Consider the following 23,473-nt stretch of genomic DNA (forward strand, 5'->3'; position numbering starts at 1 on the left):
TGATTGACATCATTAGTTTGTCACTACAACAAAATGCATTTGATAGTCTATTAAATGGATTACTATTTGAAAAGTCAGTTTATTCGTGAAATTCCTAGGTTTGACTCCACGTCACTCCTGCAAATTACAGTACTTTACATGAAATGAAATTCTTGCACACAAATGGTGAAAAGAAAACTGATACACTTATTACAATATATTGAAACACCAGGTGCATAAAAAAGAGATGACTGATTATTTTCCTTCTGAATTATATACTAATTACTTGCACAATTTTAAAAGTAAGTACTTTGTGATTAAATCATTTCTGCGTGCGGCAAGCTCAATAAGAAACCTTACAATAACTAGGAGTTAGTAGACTGGATACGGCATACAGAGTGTGCAGTATGCATTTTTTGAAAATCAAAGAGATTACACGCGATTATACTTGCCAATGCTATTTAAGGATGAGAGAGATTTGGAATTAATTATTTAAATTCACAGCAATTCCTTTTTTACCTGATTAATGTTCAGAAGACAATGATAAATGCAGGTGAAGCCACCTGTGGTGGAAGTGTAACTGAATTATCTGCTGAACTGCATCATCACAGAAGACTGCTGTAATTGCATTTCTAAGGAATGAAGGGGAAGAGACCTTTGGTATTTCAATGAGGTTTTAAGATGCATGCCTGAATTTGTCAGAACTGAAAAGTTTGCAAAGTAAGCTTATGTTAAAAAGTGTTTTCTCTTTCTTACTTAGCAATACTGGGTATTCCTTTGTCAATAAGGAAGCCATGCGTGACAAGAGCAATGTTTTCTGAAGAACAATGGTCCATGGCACTTTCGTGAGGCTGGCTTCTAGACATGTGAAGCAATTACAGCTTAACAAAAAAGTGCTATCCCACTGCTACATGGTCCCTGTTAAATCTAATACACTGTTCCCATCAGTCTCTAGGGGATGCAGGGAGCACTGTGGCCCTACAGGTACCATAGCTCACATTTGGAATTAGTGTCCCCTCAATAGGTCATTTTTGGAAGGATTGTATTTTCCATCTTGACAAATTTACTGGATTTTCCCTCCTGTCTTAAGGTTGCTTTGCTATACATGGGTAATTCATGTACAGTGCAAGCTTATAGTGACTGTTCTTTTAGCTTCCCAGTGAGTGTGTGGAAAAAAACTTCTGCCCCTACTCTACAAGAGGTCGAAATTGTTAAGATGGGGCTCTGAGGAGATGCCTCCTAAGACTCAGTATGCTACTGCTTTCTGTTCTAAGGTATGGGAACTATGGATATTGCACATTTCACCAGGGATCATTATTATTATTTGTGGCATATATTATTTCCTCTCACCAAAAGTGTCTGATCATCTCGTAACCCAGGCTTGTTGTACTCATCACAACTGAGGGTACCAGGCCTAACAGGAGTCCTTGTGCAGGGACAGATATTTTTTTAGACCCATGTTTAGACCCATGTTTAGATCCACAGACAGGGGAGACCTTTTTTGTATGAGTCTCTGGATAAATGTCGTCTGCAGGGGCACACTGCAGACGACAGCCTGTGGCAGAAGAGCATTGCAGACAACAGCAGAAACCTATGTCTGTGGATAGAACATAACAACTACCAGACTGTGGCAGGAGCATGATCAAAGTCAGAATAGCCAAGGTCATACAGTGTAGGAGCCAGAATATAATTCGATGCCGAGGTACTCAGCAACAATGAAATCTGCTCCAGGGACCCCATCTGGCCCCTCCCTGTGGCGTCAACATCCACCATATACAATACAATCAACGATCACCTCCTAAGCTTGAACAGTGTTGCTGAAATTCCTTGATAACAAGGCATTCTGTGGAATAAGTTAAGATACCACCATTTGGAATACACTGGGGTATCTAGTTTAAAAAGAAAATATGCTTTGATCGGGGTAAGTTCAATTGGTCAGCTTTAAAGATGTCCCGAATAGGACACAGAGGCAGGATGACTAGATGTCAAAGTTCCAAGTTGAAAAACCCATGCATGAGTGGTATCACTGTATTTGGGAGATGTTGCTGAACATATATTGGGGTGTTATTGGGAGGGACATATACCGGAAGCTGTACATGTATACCTGTAGTACAATTTTTCTGGGGAAAAAAATACCACCACAAACTGGAAAAGGCTTGTGGTAGAATTAATGCATGAAAATTGTTAACATATCACTATTTGAAATACCCTGGAGTGTCTTTCAAAAATATATGGTTTTTCAGGGGAAAATTGAATCATCTGACTTCAAAGATGTCCCAAATAGGACATGGGGTCAGAAGGAGCAGATGTCAAACTTCCAAGTTGAAAAACTGGATTGTACATGTACCAAATGTGGCCTTTTAGTCCCCAAATTATCTGACAATATGCATGCATGGGTGGTATCACCGTACTCAGGAGATGTTGTTGAACACATATTGGGGGGTTCTTTTGAAGTGACATATATCAGGAGCTGTAAATTTATAACAACCCCCCCCCACTAAATTACTACCACAAACTTTGACAAAGGCTGGTAGTAGAATAGTGCATAGGATTTGTTTTATAGGAAATTGTTAAAATGTCAGCATTTGAAATACTCTGGGATGTCTAGTTTTGAAAAATGCATGATTTCATGGGGGTAAATTGAATTGGTTTTAACCTTTAAAAAAACTATAAAAACATTGGATATTTATAAACTCAGGATAAATTGTAGAATATATTTAGAATCTATTTAGCAAGTTCATTAGCTTTTGTAGATGAGTGAAATATTTTTCATATAAAAGTCAGAAAAATTGCTTTTCCCCAACTTTTTCACCAAAGAGTGCGTTTTCGTTCCGAAGACACGAAGAAGACAAGAGAGCGGCGGTAAAACGTAGACGAAGACACACACACACGAAGAATCTTCATGATCGTCTTCATCTTCGTCTACTAATCTCCCTGGTCCCTTCCCATCTAGCCTGCCTTGTCTTCGCGGCATCGCAGGAGTTGACGGAAGCGTTAATGAGCTGCCGGACAAGTTGCTGTATTAGGAGTTTAAATGTCCGTACGAGTGACTCTATTGGTCGCCAGCAGGGGGGTCGTCTGCCATCAACCAATTGATGGCAGACGTATAGAGTTGCTCATACGGACATTTAAACTCCTGGCTAAAATATGAGCTACGCAAAGATGTTAAAACATCCTTTGCATGAAGGGTACAAAAAGAAAAAAAAACAGACCGGTCCTTAAGGGGTAAAATGCTTTTCCTGACATCGTAGTCACACTGGTTCTTCCTTCTGATTTAAAAGAGAGTTGAGAATGCACTGATATGCTTGCTAGTACTGGAGGTACTGATACATTTGCTAGTGTGACTTGCTTTTATAGTTTTTCCTTTTCTGTTTTAACATATATATGTGCGACCCTCTTCACAGGATGCTTAAAAAGCATTCTATAAATCAATAAAATATACTGTCCAGGGCAGGTTAAAGTGAAATAGTGGTCACCAGATATTTTACAAGTGATTGCAACATATATTATTTTTAATATTTGCACCCTATATTTCAATACAAAGAGTTATATAAATCAACAACAAAGTTTTGCAAAGCAGAAGCAGTAGAAGTCATTTGTGCTTGTTTGTTCTTCATGCATGGTATATTACTCTTGTGAGTTAAGAATTCTACATACTGCCTCGGGCGCAGCTATCAGCGGTATGACTGAACTATTAATACAGAACCATACTGAGTATTATAAAATGGAAAATGTAGATTGCCTCCAGGCTTGCAGAAGGTTATAAAAGAAATGAGAAGGTCAGATATGGGTTTTTTTTGCTGTTTGTTTGTTTAGCATTTTTTATATTGTATACATTGGTTTGTTGTTCTGGGCCCAGAATGACGTGGAGCACTGCTTTTACAGCTAATTAGTACTTAAATGGTTTAAATTAATTTATTGCAAAAATGTAACATCATGAGGCTGATTGTTCCAATTGTATGACTTTGCACTACAGTTACATACATAACATGTTATAGGGCCAGTTTAGCATTTTTATTTTGAATCCATATTTTGCTTTACTGTGCAGGGAATCCTCAGTTAAACTTCTGTGCCTTCTGTGACTCCTTAAGAAAAAAAATAGAGTTCAGCTCCTTTGTAAGCAGCAAGAAGACAGGAGTTCCACCAAAAATGTAACCCCTAAAGATTTGTAATGAAAATAGGAAAAAAATATACAGCCTGTGCTATCTTAAAGTGCAGTATGATATAAATCTACTACCATACCTGGAACTCCTGATCTCCGGCTACCCGGAGCCTTGCCTTGCGGGGCGCAGCCAAGACTGCCCACTGACATTGGTGGGCGGTCCTGCTGACATCGGGGGTGGTCCCACTGATGTCAGTGGGCGGTCCTGCTGACATCACAGAAAACACCCCCATTTAAAGGAGATAGACCCCGCTCCGGTGACCCGAAGGAGTCAGGTGTTGACCCGGAAAAGAGGTTCTTCACCCGGAGATCACCGGGTCAAACCCGGAGAGTTCCCAGGTATGTTTACTACAAATATATGCAAATAAATAAGTTGTGCAAATAAATTAATGATTCAAATAAGTAAAACATATGTGCAAATCAATTTGTACTAATATATCCATAAATATATGTATATCCAAACTTCTGATATCATAAATGCTCATGTGCAAAATGTGCAATGAAATCTAAAAAAAAGTATTGAAATAAATAAGTCAATATATGAGTAAATAATAAATAAATAGGATAAATAATACATAGAATAAATAGATATTTAAGTCCAATCTAATACTACTTAGCTCATGGAAAAAATGTCCAAATTTTTTGTCCAATAAAGAGCAGCAAAGGTTAATAGAAAGATCCAATGAATGTTTCCCTCCTAGGGTTATTGGAAGAAAATGAAAAAGAAAACAAAAAGGAAGATCCAATGATGTTAATCCGTAGGGTAAAATATATAATTTACTGAATTATTAGAAATTACTCATTTTTTCTGATGTAGAGGCTCAGACCTTATTTGGTCCTTGGCTTTATATTTCAGTGGGGGGTCATTTTGTTTTTAGGTAGAATGACACCATTTAATTTGGTTCACTGTTTTACATAGGTTCTTTGTTACCCTTTTTTTTTCAACAATGAGTTAGTAATATAAAAGTCAATTATTATGTCTGAAAACAGCTTACCCATTGTGTTAACTGCAATTGACTGTCAATTATATTGTTATTAATGTGCTAACAAATGAGGAGTTTTCTAGTAAAAATCATAATAGCTGACATGTTACGGCTTAATTGAGTATTGACTAACACATTTAAGCTATATTTATATTTTAAACAAGAATTCAACACTTTAGACTGTGTTCTTATTGTTACAAAATCATTACCTTTCGCAGCATTTAGGTCAATGAATCCCTTAAACTGGAGCAACAGATTTCATGGCTGCAACCAATTAAAGCTCCACAGCCTGCTATAAGGCATAAGGCATGACCTTAGTATCGTCAACTTCGGCCCCATTCCCCCAATAAGACACATAGACAATGTATGTAATTAAAATTGCTTTATTGTTCGATTTTGGATAAATTTGGCCACGGTCAAAATCCCAGTATTATGCCCCAACCGTGACACTCATTATCATATTTCTTAAACGTTATAAACCACAAATTTTTGGCTACAAGCCAACCATATAACACCGTATATCTATAGGGCTGGTAAGGGCGTAACAAACCACGTCACCTGTAGAGGCTGCCGGCGTCCAAAGCCCAGCAACCACACGTCACCCAACGTATCACCTGAGCAAGGCGCCCAGGGAGTGTTCTGCACTTCCGCCCTGAGGCATGTGCACCACGAGTACAACCATACCTTAGATAGTTGTCTCAAGCACTGAACCAGCCAACCACATATTAACAATGACCAAAATATAAACACCAACCGCCACACAAGACGATAGAACAAAATAAAAAGAGGGAAGGGAGGGTGGGAATTTCGCCTACTTAAAAAACCTACAAGCTCATCTGTGAGCAGGTTCCCAAATTTATTAAGTTGATGACACCCAGTGCCCTCCCCCTCTTCCTGTTCCTGAACATTCAGAGTGTGGGGGCAAAAGTTCACACAGGGGCCAAGTAGTCACAGAGGATGTATGTATCTAACCAATATTTTAACCCCTTGTTAGGTCATGGGGTGCTCCTCGTTCCTTCCCCAGTCATGGTGCCCCTACACCTATTTCAAAAGCCATATCATGGGGCACAGTGGCATTTAGAGGGTTAAAAGGCATATCATGGGGCACAGTGGCATATAGGGGGTACAAGACATTTCTGAGGCAGAGTGCCAAGCCAGGGGGCAGATGTGCATAACTGGGGTTGAAAAAAAAGGAAATAAAAACAAAATATTTTTCTCAATCATAGCTTTCATTTAAAAAAATTGTTCACATAGTTTACATGAATTAACATTTACTGGTAAAACTTTTTTCCTATAGGGTCATCTTATATTCAGGCTTTTTTTCATAAAAATTCAGATTTTGGGGGGTCGTCTTATAATCAGGGTCGTCTTATAATCGAGCAAATACTGTAATTAAAAAATAATGTTTTACATTTTGGTTAAAATAGTCCTCTAAAGTGCCAGGCGGTACTTTAGAAGGGGCGGCACTTTGCCGCCCCAAGCGCTTTTTTTTTTTTTTTTTTTGAAGACGAGGAGAGAGAGGGGCACCGAGTGGTTTTCGCTTACCCGCTCGGCGCCCCTCTCTCTCTCTCTCCTCTGCGGCGAGTCTCCCTGTTCGGTCTCGGTGCCGGCTTGTAATGCAGAGCGCCGGAAGTGACGTCAATTTCCGGCACTCAGCATTACATGCCGGCACCGTGGCAGAGCAGGGAGACTCGCCGCAGGACTGTTTAAAGGTAAGTACCGGCGTTGGCGGGGGGGGCGGCATTTGAAACTTCGCCCCAGGTGGCGTTTAGTCTTCGGCCAGCCCTGACTGCAAGCAATATTTCAAATTTCCTTATACATAAAGTGTTACTGAATAAAAGACAGCTGTCTGTGCCCCTCTTTCTATCAAATATATAGATCTAGACTGCTGATTGTAAAATAGATATACCGGTACATCTGTTAGTGGTCATTATTACAACAGAATTTTAGTTTCCAAGTATGTAATTTGGTTTACTGTATCTCTATGGAATATAAAATGCATGGTTAAAGAAAATAACTCTTTTTTATCAATTTCCTTACCTGAAGTTCTTCCGCAAAAGCTGACTGAAACAATCAATAACATTGAAATAGTTTGTGTGATTTTGTTTTAGTTAGTTTTTTTTTTTTTGAAGCAGTATCTTACGAACAAGGATGAAAACAATTGGAGATTTTCCTAACTTGCAGTGCAAGAAAATATAGATTTTATTAACGACAGGAGGCGAATATTATGCATTAAATTCCTTCTTTACTACTTCAGCAGCAAAATAGTTAAATACAAAGTTTGGTGGAACAAATAAAAACATCCAAACTTGAAAGACACAATAGAACACTGAGTAGCCAATCAGCATGCAGTAGAGGATATGTAGGTGTAGGTCCCCAACTAATCTCCCTCTTTCACGCTGCCGACTGGACGATAATCACAAACTTCCAAAACAAAGAACGATGAGAATAAACTAATCTGAAATGAGAAAATGACATAAAGGGAGGGTTAATGAGGTGGGATAATATTCGCCTCCTGTCGTTAATAAAATCTATATTTTCTTGCACTGCAAGTTAGGAAAATCTCCAATTTTATTACAGACAGGAGGCTTCATATTATGCATGTTTAAAGCTAGATATAAAAATTACAACACCACAGACGAGATGTGAGTATCAGGTTTAAAATAAAAGGTCTTGAAGGTGGAGTCAGTGGACCAGTCTGCGGCTTTGAGTATCTCAGCCAAAGAACCACCAGCCAGGAAGGCTTTAGTTGACATAGCACCTCTGGAGGAATGAGCTCCAAACACAGAGATATCTATGCCCGCCAGAGACATAGTGGCTCTGACCCATCTAGCGAGAGTAGCCGAGGAGACAGGAAGAAAAGGTTTACGAAAGGAAATTAGAAGCTGAGGAAGAGAGACATTACGAAGAGATGTAGTCTTGAGCTCATAGGCTTTGAGACAAGCAACAACACAAAGAGACGGATGATGTGGAAATGAAGGGTAGAAAACAGACTGTAAACCAGTTTTAGTACGTCTCTGGATTTTAAAACTAACACCATTAGGTACATATTGTCTAAGAGATATATCTAAAGCCCTGACATCTGAAACCCTTTTGAAAGAAATGAGACATAATAGAGTGGTTAGTTTAAATGACAATAATTTCAAAGGGAGAGAGTCATAATTGTCCCAGGAATTCAATAAGTTCAATACAATAGACACATCCCATGTATGATGGTATTTAGGAAGAGGGGGGCGTTTGAAACGGATACCCCTCATGAGCTTGCATACTAAAGGATGCTTACCTGAAGGAAATCCATCGATGAAAGCGTGATTGGAGGAAATAGCCGATCTGTACACATTGATGGTACGATAAGCTTTACCAGAGTCAAACTGGGATGAAAGGAAATTTAGAATGTTGGTTACATTGGAATGTACGGGATCCACCTCCCGTTCCATGCACCAAAGTAACCAAAGCTTCCAGGCAGATCCATAATTAGTTCTGGTACCTGGAGCCCAGGTTTCGGAAAGGATACGTCTAGCCGAGTCTGAAATTTCTGGATCAAGTTGTGCTGCCCTGATACTAGGCAGGCCACAAGGGGTAACTGGTGGGAGAGGACCAGAGGGTGGAAGTTCCCTGCTGGGTCGAGGAGGATGTCCTGATGGAAAGGAAGGGTCCTCGGGAAATCTATTAGGATACTCAACAGGAGAGGAAACCATGGTTGTGTTTGCCACCATGGAACAACTAGGGCCAGGACTGCTCTCTGGGAGCATGTAAGGAGGAGAACCCTGGAGATCATGGAGAAGGGGGGAAATGCATAGTTGATCCCTTCTGACCAGTCCTGAAGGAAAGCATCCTGGCCTTCGGCTTCCGGGTCTGGTCGCCAGCTGAAGAATCGGGAAAGTTGAGTGTTGAGTCTCGAGGCAAACAGATCTATGGCAAATGGGCCCCAAAGGCTTGAAAGGGTCAGAAAAACTGAGGGATTCAGTTTCCAATCTCTGGAATCTGTGAGAAAACGTGAGTTCCAATCCGCTATGGTGTTGGATAGCCCTGGCAGATATTCTGCTCTGAGAAAGATGTCTTGCTCTAGACAGAAGTGCCATAAGGTCTTGGTAATATCTGCTAGGAGTTTGGACTTGGTCCCCCCCAGACGGTTCACATACTGAACCGCGGATATATTGTCCATCTTGAGGAGAACGCAACAATGAGTTTTGTCCTTCGCAAAACTCCTTATTGCGAAAAACCCTGCCAGTAATTCCAAACAGTTGATGTGAAGATTGAGTTCTGTTATGGACCACTTCCCTCCGGTGGAGATTGAGCCGCAACGAGCTCCCCAACCCAAACGACTGGCATCGGACTCTATGACTATGTCTGGGAATGAGCTGAAGATTGCTCTTCCATTCCATCTGCGAAGGTGGAGAAGCCACCACCGTAGTTCTTCTTCCGTGTCTGGGGTTAGGGAAATCTCGTCTGAATATCCCAGACCATTGCGGAGATGTTGAGCCTTCAAACGTTGAAGTGCTCGATAATGGAGGGGAGCAGGGAAAATAGCTTGGATAGAGGCTGACAAAAGGCCTACTACTCGAGCTAGGGATCTGGTAGAGATCAGGCGTTTGTTCAGAATAGAGGAAATCTCTTTCCTTATGGTTTTGAGTTTCCTTGGAGGAAGACTCAGTGTAGCGGACTGTGAATTGACTAGGAATCCCAGAAATTCTATTTCCTGGGTTGGAGATAGAATGGATTTCTCCCTGTTGATGATAAAACCTAAGTTTGAGAGAAGGGAAACTGTCCAAGATTTGTGAAAAGAGATGGTCTCTAGGTCTTGAGACATTATAAGGATGTCGTCTAGATATATAATGAGTCTGACACCCCTGCTGCGTAGTAGTGATACTACGGGTTTGAGTAATTTGGTAAAGCACCATGGTGCAGAAGACAACCCAAATGGCAAGCATGTAAATTGCCATTTCGTATTCTTCCAGAGGAATTGGAGAAATGGTTGATGGGACGGATGAATGGGTACAGTAAGATAGGAGTCCTTTAAATCTATCTTTATGAGCCAATCTTTGTGAATGAGAAGGTCTCGAAGGAGGTGAATTCCTTCCATTTTGAAATGGTTGTATTTCACAAAGGCATTGAGAGTGCGTAAATTGATAACCGGTCTGTGGCCGGAATCCCTTTTCTTTACCAAGAACAAATTGCTCAGGAAACCAGGGGAGTCTAGAGGGACCTGAATAATAGCACCTTTGTGGGACAAGCCTGAGATTTCTTCTTGGATCAGCAAAGTGTCTTGTTGGGTAAAATGAATTGGATGGGGAAGCTGATCCTGAAAGGGGGGAAACATGAATTCTATTTGGTAACCCCTTACTGTATCTAGAACCCAAGAGTCGTTTGTGATACGACTCCAGATAGGGAAAAAATGTAATAATCTCCCCCCCAGCCTGTTGGGGGAAGAAAGGGGAGCAGTGATACTTACTGAAAGATGATCTTCCACGAGGAGTTCCTCGATGGCCCCGTGCTTTCCAGGGTCTTCCCCGATGTGGGAAGAAAGGGAGATGGTTGGAGTTTCCTTGATAACCCTTATAAGACGAGGTGTAGCTTGGGTTATATGAAGAGGTCTGGTATGGAGGGTTTGGACGGCTGGGGAAACGACCTCTGCTTTTCCCAGCCCTGCCAAAAATTTTTGGGTGGAAAACCTTCTTGAGACTGGCATTTGCCTTGTCCAGATTGGAGAAAACATTTACATATTTGTTAATGTCCTTGAGAAAGGCTTCTCCAAATAAACAACCTTCCGCAGCTGAGCCTGGTTCTTTACTGGATATATGGGCTAGCTGCGGGTCAATTTTAATAAGGATGCTTCGTCTGCGCTCTGCGGACATAGCGCAATTGGCGTTGCCCAGGAAGCAAATTGCCCTTTGCATCCAGCCACTTAGTATGTTAATGTCGACAGGAGTGTGAAGACAGCAGTTGGTACCCACTCGGCCGAGCGGGGATGTTTTATTTGGTCTGGATGGAAAAAGGGGAACCCCTTAGCATCCAGAATAGAGTCTTCAGTTTTTCCAGGCTGATCGTTATGATCTTGGGAGTCTGAATACAAATCGGATGAGGATGAGGAGTCGGTTATTAGCGAAACGATTTCAGAGTCCGAATCACTGCTAGAGGAGGTATGGAAGGAATCAGGCTTCCTCCTATAATGGGCCTTCTGAGCTCGTTTGCCTTCCTCACGAGCAGAGGGTTTAGATTTGGTCTGGGTGTCAGACACGTCTTTCACATGCGCAGAGCGCAAAGATAAGTCTGTTTCTTTCCCATGTAAACGGCTTTTAGCGCGTTTGGGGGAGTCTGAAGATAGAGGAAAGCAGTGTTTCCTTTTCTGGGTGGCCTTCCCAGACCTCCTCATGCCTATGGCTAAAGTAGATTCCGACTCCTCAGGTGACCAAAATTGGTCTGAGGGGGTTCTAGGGTCACTATCCCTGGAGTGTTTTTTAGGTTTGGAATGGGATACTGCAGAGGCTATAGATTTCACCAATGACTCCTGCATTGAAGTCATGGCCAAAACCACCGCGGTGGAGACAGACTTTGAGACTGTATTATCCCAGATGTCCTTAATATGGGCCTCAGAAATTGAACCAGGTGTAGGAATAGAGGCAGGAGTGGGCATATCACCTGCCTTTTTCAGTTCCTTTGAAGACATAGTAAAACAGCAACAAAAGGAGACACTCTGGAGCTGTTGAAACAATGTGCAGCTTTCCTGAGGTAAGCTGAGGTGAAAAGGGGGCGGGAATCTAGCTGAGAACCAGCTAGAGCCAAAATCCCGCGAGACGTATGACGTCACACGCGATTTCAGCAGAAAAGTGGAATAGAAATGAAACTGACAAAGAAACGAAAGCAGTCGCTGGACCCGAAAACGCAGCAGAAATTGGCGCAAACAGGGTATGATAGATGTAGGGGTGAGGGGAATAGTATAAACACCCAAAATAAGCAATTTGGTAAAAACAGCAACACTGTATAATTGAATGCGCGCACACCTGTGAACGTGTGCGCATGCACCCACTGGCAGGATGAAATTAAACAGCCAGAGGGTAGTGACAAATATTAGAAAATAAATTAAAGCATTTTAAACCACATAACTGAGGTAAAAAATACAATTCAGAGAGCAAAAAACAGTTGGTACTTATCTGTGCAGCTGAGCAGCAAGAAAGAGGGAGATTAGTTGGGGACCTACACCTACATATCCTCTACTGCATGCTGATTGGCTACTCAGTGTTCTATTGTGTCTTTCAAGTTTGGATGTTTTTATTTGTTCCACCAAACTTTGTATTTAACTATTTTGCTGCTGAAGTAGTAAAGAAGGAATTTAATGCATAATATGAAGCCTCCTGTCTGTAATAAAATTGATAATTGTGATTCTATAGTTCCCCTCAGTTTATTACCTTGCGACATATTGGTGTTTTGCCATCATAAGAAAAAGTCTTGACATTTATCTTGCGTGATTCTGTAAGTAGATCAAGGTTATCAATAACTAGTTATGGTCAAAAACCTAGATCCATTCGTATTGTTTATAAAATGACTTTTGTTATGCTAATTATTCTTGTGTTCAATTGGAAAATGATACGCTGTAATTAAATAACCTACATTTTATGCCGATCTCTAAAGCAAAGAATTTAATTTAACCACACACTTCAAAGATTTAATTGCAAATAAAGAAAGAATAGGCATTTAAAGATTATCAACCAACTCATCTCCTCATCTCCCAAATGTCTAATTGAGGCAACCACTGCAAAACACTAACAAATAAAAATAAAATGACTCAACAGGAATCTTGAGTTTTATGTTCATGTTACTCATAAACTGATCGTTTTTTTACTATATCACTTAAAAAGAGAATCCCCAAAGTAAACAGCATATATAACAATATAAATTCAGGACAGGAAAAATATATTGGTACTTTATTACATGTGTGATACTATTATATATTGGTACAATTATTTCATAGTGCCACCTCTGGTGGAGTGTCTTTTAAAATAGATCTTTTTATACACCATAAATAATACTATTGTGCATGACTTACGCTAAATACTTATGTTTTCCCAGTAATTTCTTGTCAGTAGCGTGCACTGATATATCTCAATTCATTCATATATGTATGTGTATAAACATAGAATGCATTTTATTATTAAAAATAGTATGATTTTATTGAAATGTGATTCAACAAAAGCTGGTATACATGACAGGGATGAGAATACAGCAGAATTTCAAACTGAAAACCATATAGCCAGCTGGGACATCTTCCCCTAAGGCAGAAGCCACTTCTGTAGCCCTTAGAAGTATATACAGCTCATGATATTGGTGTGGTATCATTATGTCATTAAACATTCCTTGGGATTTATTCCAAAAAGAAGTAGCTGTCTGGAGAGCTTGCAGGAGAGTCACAGTTAAGTCTCGCTGCCTTCTCTTGACATTATGAATAGTAAAACCCATAGATCATTGTCTCCAAGAATAGCTTTGATGGCCATTTATGCAGAGCCAGCTCAGCCAGTGTTTTGGAGACATATGTCAGGGATGCCCCCTCATAATAGCAAATTCACAGAGCTGAAAGCCCAACTCTCCTATAAACTCCTCTGTCAACTTATACGTTAGAAAATAGAACAAATGATGTCAATACAGAAACACAGATACTATTTGGGCCCCATCACAACATTGATACAGCTTAACACTAATGGTAATGAGTATAAAGTAAATACGAATAAAGAGAGGTAAAGGGCACTAACAAATATAACATTTATCCCATTAATTTGAAAATTAAAGTTTATATTTTAATAGTGACCCAATGCAAACTGAAAGCATAAACGTGATGGAAACAACAAAATATCATACAATAGCTGCAATGGTTTTAGGTCTTAGAAGTGCGTTCTAGCAACACTCACATGTGTGATATCATGCTTACTCTTTTTGCCCTGCAGCAATGCATAGTCTGATGTGCATTTCCCGAACGGTGCCAGCCTTGGCAGAGGAAATGTACAGCATGTTCATGCCAACCTTAAATAATAGACTCAGTTACTGATGAAGTTTAAACCCTGCTGCCAACCCTGCTGCAAACCCTGCTGCCAAGTCTTCCTTTATAAATAGACCCAATTGCTTTTGAAGGCAATATTGTTAATCAAAATAGGAACCAGGGTTTATTCATTAAAAAGTTATTCACTAACTACATCACAAATGGATCTATCTAAGAAGTCGAGTCATTAATCTGGGAGTTGTTTGTGAGGTCATGTGAGGGTAAGGCTTACATTTTGCGAGTTGCAGATGAGGACATGCACTTCTTGCACACAACTGTATGCAAGTTTTTTATAATCATTATTTTTTTTGTGAGTGCTAATGTGAGATGGGTTTAGTAAAATCTTGAGTTGGACTCACACGAGTTTGCTACTGCAAACCCACATTTTTTGCAAATTTGCAAACACTAGTACTTTAATGGATAGAACCGAAAGGGCTAATTTAGTCAACCCAACTAGAAACAACTCCCCTGTGAGATAAAGCACAACATACTGTTTATTACATAAACCCCACTATAAGAGGACAGCTTGATACTTCAAAAGAATTGCTTTCTGTTTTGAAGATATGCATTCATGCAGTCCATTTCAATTCTGACAGCCTTAGACTTTATAATAGCAAATAAATGACACTGGATATGGTCCACAGAATTTAAGAGTCTCTGAGGTCTTTTTATTTCTGGAGGAAACAGTCTTTGTACAGTGTTAAAAATCAGCGATGGCTTTTCATGTCATTAAAATTATATTGATAGCCGTAAGGATAAAGCGTAAGACATTTGTGTGGAAAGATGAGAAATTGTGCAAAGCTATTATTAACTTATGGCTTCTGTGTGCGATGGCACAGACAGCTCATTGCAAATAGAACAGAATAGCCTTAGTATATTTAAGGAACATATATATAAAAGGTTAAAACGATGTTCAACCTGTCCTAGCAAAGAACATAAATGATAGATGAGTCTACGAAACACTAAGGTGTCAAATATGCAACGATGCCCTAAAGCTGTTCCTTTCATAAGGTTATTTCACTAAATAAATATGTACTTATTTTACATTTTAAAATGGGATTTTAATGTCTATTTCAGTTGGACCTCTGATGACTCAAGCCAAGACATTATATCACAGTGTAGCACTTATTATCAAATTGTGGGGGATATTTGTGTCAAGTTGGACGCTGCTCTAAGGCAGTTTACCCATTTATTTAATCATTCTTTTATGAAACAAGACAATCTTAATGTTTGCAGTTTTTTTTATACAATTTTACATACAGCTAAATAACAAGAGATTAAAGCAGTATATACACCATTATGAAAAAATCCCCAATATGTTAGACAAACTGCATTGGGTACATATTCTGCCAAGAACACTAGGGATACATAACACTATCTTTTTGTTGGGCTTGCTGAGAATTTCTGGTTCATTCATAAAGGGAAAACATTCTCCAAGTCTTTTGATGTTCCACCCAATTATACTTCACATTTAGGTACTTAGATGAGAAAAAAGCCATAGCTATGAGTTTTCTACTTACATGTAGCGAATAAGGATAATATCACAAAAGTATACAGCATGTAATAAAATGCTCACTAGCTAGTGTTGTAAGTAAAAGGAGAAAATGTGGTACTACACTGCGGTCTTCCATACAGCCCAGTAACAAAGAATACACACAGTTATCAAACACCTAATTATGTTGGACAGACTGGCTCGGGTGCATTGGGTACATATTCTGCTGGATGTAGTAGGTAACAAAACATTTTGGGGGCTTGCTACCTAGGCAAGTAAAAGAAGTACAGGTAGTATTACAACTGATCAGCAGGGCAAGTGTTAACATCCCAAAGTCCAATCCTGTAAAATAATTGTATTTCTACGGTTTTGTTCATTTCATTCCTTTCAGCTAATACGGTACATCAGATTCTGTTTATTTTATATTAATATTGCAGTGCTCAATTTTTGCTGATGCAGGCTCTGTAAAATGTAGGTCTGAACATCTTCTTCCAGAAGTAGAGCTGAATATACATCTCTTACTCAGCTCAGACACAAGATAAGTTGGTTTGGTATTTTTGTATTTCAGACATTATCTTCCTATTGTATGTTGAAGCCATGCTGTGTGCAGGTGCACAAGGAGACAAACTCATTGAACTTATGGAAGAGACAGACGTATATATTTTAAAAAGGAATGAAAAAGTTTTCATCAGACAAGACATAGTACTAATAAACCATCACAATTTGCACTGCAAAAACTCGTAGAGCTTGTGAAAGCTTTTGGGTTCTTGGAGAACTTGGTGAATTCACTAGTTGCCAAATCAACTGTGAGCTTTCAAAGTTGTTCTGTTTTTATATGCCTTTGCAACCACCATAAAACCACCTTAAAAAATTGTAAAGCTGCTGAGCCTGCTTACTTCTCTGAAGGAAGCAATCCAGACTAAATGTGAGCTTGTTTCAATCAAATTCTGTAGAATGTTTCAATCAAATTCTTAAAGTTAGATTGTATCCTGTAGTCCATGCAACAAGAAAATCCGTAGAATTTTACAATCTATCCAATGTGTACAACTTGTTTTTTTGTTGGGGTACTTAGTGCTTAAAGGGACCCTCTGTCCATCATATGCATGTTAATGCATATGATAGCTGACAAGTCACTTTAAATTGTTTTGAGACCCCCCCTTCTACAAAATTCCCCCACATACATTTTCCCCTTTTCCATACCCCAACTATTCACCATATAGGATACATAAGATACACACCGCCACACAGCTCCAGAGCTGGCTCAATTCATTCTCTGTGTGGGGGGGTCTAATGAGACCACTGTGCTCATGTACAGAAAGTGCTCATATTGATTACAATCAGAGATCTTACTTACCACTGCAGCCAATCTATGGCATGAAATGCTCAGACATGGAGGAGGCATCAGAACTACAGCTGCTCCTCAAGGTAAATCTATTTTTTTCTTTTCTTTTTTTACAGGTTAGATGAAAGAATATGAAGCAACTTAGAAAGTAGTTAAATATGCATTGACTAGAGTATCCCTTTAATCAATATGTTACAGGTACAAATTATATATACTGTACAGTGTGAGATTATTCAAACTGTTACTACAGTAATTGTAGCTCTATGTACCTTTTTTAAATTTAAATACTGCCTTATTACCTGATAAGGACATATTGATATCATGAATCCTTTGTTGTGAATTTCCCAAGCTACAGATAATTAGTACGGGTTTAATATTTAAGGCCTTTGAAGTAAATATATAAATAACGATAATGGGTGTTAATTAGCTTAATTTATAATGGCTGGTTTTTCTAGTTGGTTACTGCAGATGGCATTGCATGTCCATTAACCTCCAAATTAATATTGCAATTACTAATGCCAAGTCTTGGGGCTTTAGCTGCAGGGATAGAGGATACCAAGCAAGTTTCTTGTTAATGTAAAATTTAATGTACCGCAACAAGGGTGACAGGTAATTTGCTTAACAGTGCAATAGATTTTTTAATAAAGCTGATAGTATAAAGCATTACATGTCATTATTTATTTTAGGCGTTCTAGGTTGTGCAGAAATTAAAATCAATTCTGAATGGAAACCCCAAAGTCATTAGTAATTTTGATCACAGCTTGGGACGGTTTTATTCTCTTTGCTGCAAATCACAATTTGATGTATCATGGAACTGAGCCACATTTTGCATTTGTTTTATGAGATATGAAATATAGGTGAGAGTTCTCTTGGATCTATGAGAAAGAAAATATACAGTTGTTTAATTAGGCTCCTTCAAAAGCAATGTTGGTGAAATGAAACCTCTTCAATCTTGTAAAATCTATATACAAACTCAGTGTGATATATAACACTCATACGTGTGGTGTTATAATATGACTATATTGGCTTTACACATCAAACTCATACATTACCTTAATTAAGACTGGGAGAGTTGGTCTTAGCCAGAAGCATACAAGCGGATGGGCAGCCAGAACCAGTCTAACCCATTCCTTACCGAGTATTTTTAGTGCCATACATACCATACTTTTTCATTTTAAATCAAGATTCACCTTTTCCATGTTTACCAACACAATTATACATTCTTTTTTTTTACAAAACCATAGAAACATGTAAAAACCTGTACTATTTTTTTAAAATGCTATTTTGCTAAGAACTTCTTCTCCACAGTAGGTGCCACTGATTAACAATAACCCAATTTTTTTTGGCAACATCCCCTGATTACAGACATACCCCCCACACATATCTTTTTATGTATGCGTTTATCCACCCCTTACTTAGTACCCTATAGGGTAGTATTCTTAATACTTTTTGTTTAAGGAGTTTGAGTGTAGTGGGGGGGGTTATAATTTTTACATCTATTGCTAGAGCAATGGGATATTAGGGCTTTAAAATATATGTACAGTTATGTGAAAAAGAAAGTACACCCTCTTTGAATTATATGGTTTTACATATGAGGACATAATAACAACAATAACACATGACATATTACACTGTGTCATGATTTATTCAACAAAAATGGTGCCAAAATGGAGAAGCCATGCTTGTACAACCACCTTTAGCAGCAATAACTTGAATTGTTTTCTGTTGTTTAGACCTGCTACAGAACAGATGATTGTTATTAAGTTCTGACATGTAAAACCATTGAATTCAAAGATGGTGTTCTTATATATATATATAAGTGATATTGTGATTAGCAAGCAGGGCTCGATGGACTTACGTTATTGGTCACTATACTTGTAATAACCTGGCAGGGGAGTCTCTCCTGTGCTCCAGCGGCTTTCTCGTTAGTGTCAGCAATGACGCCTACTGGAAGGGAATGTCTGATCATGCAATTGTGCTGGCAGAGGGGGATCTGAGCTGTCAATAGACATCCTCCTGTGCAGCAGCAGGGAGATATCCTTGTTGCTGTGAAAAATGCAGGACCCACAGGTGCATCTTAAAGGTAATCTTGCCACACCTTTTGTGGATGTACATTCATAAGGTAACAAAGGGGTTAAGTATTTCTTTGATTTATAGGGGTGGTTTCTAGCTGCATCCTTCTAAGTGCCCTTGAGAATAATTTGATTTACCTTTTGGTTCCGTGAGTTAGACTGTACCCCTTCGTATCGGCACAGCTCATTCCTTACTCCTGCTAGTTCGTGCAGAGCCTTTTTTTAAACTATTGACAGTGGAATGTGCTGTGTTTGTGTTACGCCACAAGCTGTGACCAGATGTAAATAACACTGAAGCCTTTATTTATGTACAGCCTGGATGATCTGACCTGTGGCAGCCAATGAACAGATGAAATTTAAAATATATTAGTGACATTCATTTTAGGAGCCATTGCCATTTAAAAGGTCAGGTTAATATGTTTAGATTTGCTTGACTCATCATATAAAATGAAGTGGTAAATAAAAGTCCTTGTGCTAGAAAGGTTTTTGTTTCCTCAAAACCAGAGTGTGGTAAGGGAAAACAGAACAGAAAAATAGACACGGAAATACATATTAATGCAATGTTATATTTTTGGATGTGGCAGACAAATATATTATTTTTCATATCAAGCTTTAAAACAAAAATCAGCCATCAATACAGTAAAAAACTACGCACAGGATCCCCATTATTAATTTAATTACATTTTTTCTGATTTACATTTACCTCTTGGTACATGAAAAGAACTTAATATAAAACAGTTTTACTTACTAAAAAATGCACAGTGATAGGATTGTCCCTTAATACAGTAATAATAATAAGTAAGTGAACCCTTTGGAATTACCATAATTTATGTAGAAACATGTCTTAAAATATGATATGATCTGCATCTAAGTTACAATCATGAACAAACACAATCTGTTTTAACTAAAACCACTTCATTGTATTGTTCTTGTCCATATTGAATACATTCACAGTGTAGATTGGAAAATGTACCGTATTTGCTTGATTATGAGACGACCCCCCAAAAATTTAAATATTAATTTAGAAAAAAAATAAAAGGCCTGAATATAAGACTACCCTATATAAAAAAGTTTTACTAGTAAATATCAATTCACATGTAAACTTTTTTTTTATTTAATAAAAACTATGATTGAGAAAAATGCATTTGTTTTTATTACCCCCCAGATATGCCCTATACCCCTTACATGCCACTCTGCCCCAGAAATGCCATTCTGGGCTTATAATTCTCTGTATGACACGCAGCAGCAACAGAAGAAGAGGAGTAAAACAAAACATTTTCGCACTTGCGGCCATACCACCCTGAAAGCGCCTCATGTTGTCTGATCTTGGAAGCTAAGCAGGCTTGGCCCTGGTTAGTACCTGGATGGGAGACCGCTTGGGAGTTCCAGGTGTTGTACGCTTTTTCTTTTCTCACATGTGTTTCTTGCTCATTCTCAAAGCTTTAAGCCCTTATTCGAACCTTCTCTGGCCTGTCCCAGGGCTTATATTTCTCTCTGTGTGACAAGCAGCAGCAACAGAAGAAGAGGAGTAAAACAAAACACTTTCATACCTGTGGCCATACCGCCCTGAAAGCACCTCATCTTGTCTGATCTCTGGAGCTAAGCAGGCTTGTGCCTGGTTAGTATCTGCATGGGAGACCCCCTGGGAATACCAGGTGTTGTAGGCTTTTTCTTTTCTTACATGTGTTTCTTGCTCACCATCAAAGCTTTAAGCCCTTATTTGAACCTTCTCACCTTCTCTGTCCCAGGGCTTATAATTCTTTGTGTGACAAGCAGCAGCAACAGAAGAAGAGGAGTAAAACAAAACACTTTCACACCTGCAGCCATACCACCCTGAAAGTGCTTGATCTTATCTGATCTTGGAAGCTAAGCAGGCTTGGGCCTGGTTAGTTCCTGGATGGGAGACTGCCTGGGGATACAAGGTGTTGTAGGCTTTTTCTTTTCTCACATGTGCTTCTTGCTCATCATCAAAGCTGTAAGCCCTTATTTGAACCTTCTCACCTTCTCTGTCCTGTCCAAGGGCTTATAATTCTCTTTGTGTGACATCAGCAGCAACAGAAGAAGAGGAGTAAAACAAATCACTTTCGGATCTGTGGCCATACCACCCTGAAAGTGCCTGATCTTGTCTCATCTTAGAAGCTAAGCAGGGTTGGGCCTGGTTAGTATCTGGATGGGAGACCCCCTGAGAATACCAGGTGTTGTACGCTTTTTCTTTTCTCACATGTGTTTCTTGCTCATCAAAGCTGTAAGCCCTTATTTGAACCTTCTCACCTTCTCTGTCCTGTCCAAGGGCTTATAATTCTCTTTGTGTGACATCAGCAGCAACAGAAGAAGAGGAGTAAAACAAATCACTTTCGGATCTGTGGCCGTACCACCCTGAAAGTGCCTGATCTTGTCTCATCTTAGAAGCTAAGCAGGGTTGGGCCTGGTTAGTATCTGGATGGGAGACCCCCTGAGAATACCAGGTGTTGTACGCTTTTTCTTTTCTCACATGTGTTTCTTGCTCATCATCAAAGCTTTAAGCCCTTATTTGAACCTTCAGCAGCAACAGAAGAAGAGGAGTAAAACAAAACACTTTCACCCGTGCGGCCATACCACCCTGAATGTGCCTGATCTCATCTGATTTCAGAAGCTAAGCAGCGTTGGGCCTGGTTAGTTCCTGGATGGGAGACTGCCTGGGAATACCAGGTGTTGTAGGCTTCTTGATTTCTTACATGTGTTTCTTGGTCATCATCAAAGCTTTAAGCCCTTATTTGAACCTTCTCACCTTCTCTGTCCTGTCCCAGGGCATATAATTCTCTGTGACAAGCAGCAGCAACAGAAAAAGAGGAGTAAAACAAAACATTTTCACACCTGTGGCCATGCCACCCTGAAAGGGCCCGATCTCTTCTGATCTCTGAAACTAAGCAGGCTTGTGCCTGGTTAGTACCTGGATGGGAGACCATCTGGGAATACCAGGTGTTGTAGGCTTCTTGATTTCTTACATGTGTTTCTTGGTCATCATCATCAAAGCTTTAAGTCCTTATTTGAACCTTCTCACCTTCTCTGTCCTGTCCCAGGGCTTATAATTCTCTTTGTGTGACAAGCAGCAGCAACAGAAGAAGAGGAGTAAAACAAAACACTTTGATACATCTGGCCCTACCACCCTGAAAGCACCTCATCTTGGGAGACCCCCACACAGACTCAGGCAGTCTCTCTCTCACACACTCAGGCAGTCTCTCTCACACAGAGACTCAGAAAGTCTCTCTCTCACACACACACACCGAATCAGGCAGTCTCTATCTCTCTCACACACACACAAACTTAGGCAGTCTCTCTCACACAGAGACTCAGGCAGTCTCTCTCACACAGAGACTCAGGCAGTCTCTCTCTCTCTCACACATGCACACAGACTCAGGCAGTCTCTCTCTCTCTCACACACACACACAGACTCAGGCACTCTCTCTCTCACACACACAGACCCATTAATTAAACCTGTCCCCAGTTTCCTATAGGCATCTTTGTCACTAAATAGCTTCCCATAGTCCCATGTTTACTGATAAAGATGCCTATGGGAATCTGGGGACAGAATTTGCCTTTGCCCCCAGTTTCCCATTGGCATCTTTGTCACTAAACATGGGACTATGGGAAGCTATTTAGTGACAAAGATGCCTATAGGAAATTTGGGACAGAGTTTGCCTTTGCCTCCAGTCTCCCATAGCCATCTTTGTCCCAGCCTCCCACTGCCAAGCATGCCCCCAGTTACTACAACTTACCTGACCGTTGGTAACTATGTAAAAAAAATGCTTAAATGACACATCATGTTATGTTAATTTATGTTTTATCTCAACATAACTGCAGAGAGGTAGCAGTTGCTCTAGGTCATCAGTCAGTATTTATCATCATCATCATCATCATCATCATTTTGTCTGCAGCTACTCATTTTTTTCTCACCAAAAGGTTAAAGGTCATCTTTACAATATTTTTCTACTTTTTATTATTGATTTTAATAATTTTAATGTCTTTTTATAAGCAGGAAATTACCATTCTAGACACAAATGTTGTTTTACTTTATTAACAGACAACAGTTAGTTGTGTATTCAGTTTCTCAGAGGTGGATTCCTGATTTCTTATGAATATTATGAATCATGTTTTAGATCAACAAGTGGGCTTTTAGGCACATGCATCTTGAAGGGGTCCTCTCACATCCAATCCCATGAATTATCTCAGCTACCATATTACTGTACATAATGTGGAAAGGTGTTGCAAGGAGGTTTAAATTTGACTTTTTTGACATAGATGTAGTCCAAGCCCCCTCCAGGTCCTCTGGTCATGCAACATAATCAGCGACAGTGACGAATAGGGTATGGGTACGAGTTATCAGTATGAGTTTAGTCAAAGTATGAATTTAACCTTTTAATAAATTACTTTGGAAG

At 39.5% G+C, this 23,473-nt stretch overlaps 1 protein-coding gene and 7 pseudogenes across 1 annotated transcript in view; all 8 read left to right on the forward strand.

Moving 5' to 3' along the window:
* The window catches only part of NKAIN3 (sodium/potassium transporting ATPase interacting 3), a 170,207-nt gene that overhangs the window by 50,056 nt on the left and 96,678 nt on the right, over nucleotides 1-23,473 (forward strand). The gene's annotated exons all lie outside the window — the stretch shown is intronic.
* Nucleotides 20,341-20,459, forward strand: LOC128498267 (uncharacterized; annotated as a pseudogene).
* LOC128498230 (uncharacterized) lies at nucleotides 20,607-20,725 on the forward strand (annotated as a pseudogene).
* On the forward strand, nucleotides 20,874-20,992 carry LOC128498254 (uncharacterized; annotated as a pseudogene).
* Nucleotides 21,147-21,265, forward strand: LOC128498194 (uncharacterized; annotated as a pseudogene).
* LOC128498242 (uncharacterized) lies at nucleotides 21,417-21,535 on the forward strand (annotated as a pseudogene).
* On the forward strand, nucleotides 21,640-21,758 carry LOC128498170 (uncharacterized; annotated as a pseudogene).
* LOC128498182 (uncharacterized) lies at nucleotides 21,910-22,028 on the forward strand (annotated as a pseudogene).

Source organism: Spea bombifrons, chromosome 5, assembly GCF_027358695.1.
Source record: "Spea bombifrons isolate aSpeBom1 chromosome 5, aSpeBom1.2.pri, whole genome shotgun sequence".
In the NCBI taxonomy this organism is placed as follows: domain Eukaryota; kingdom Metazoa; phylum Chordata; class Amphibia; order Anura; family Pelobatidae; genus Spea; species Spea bombifrons.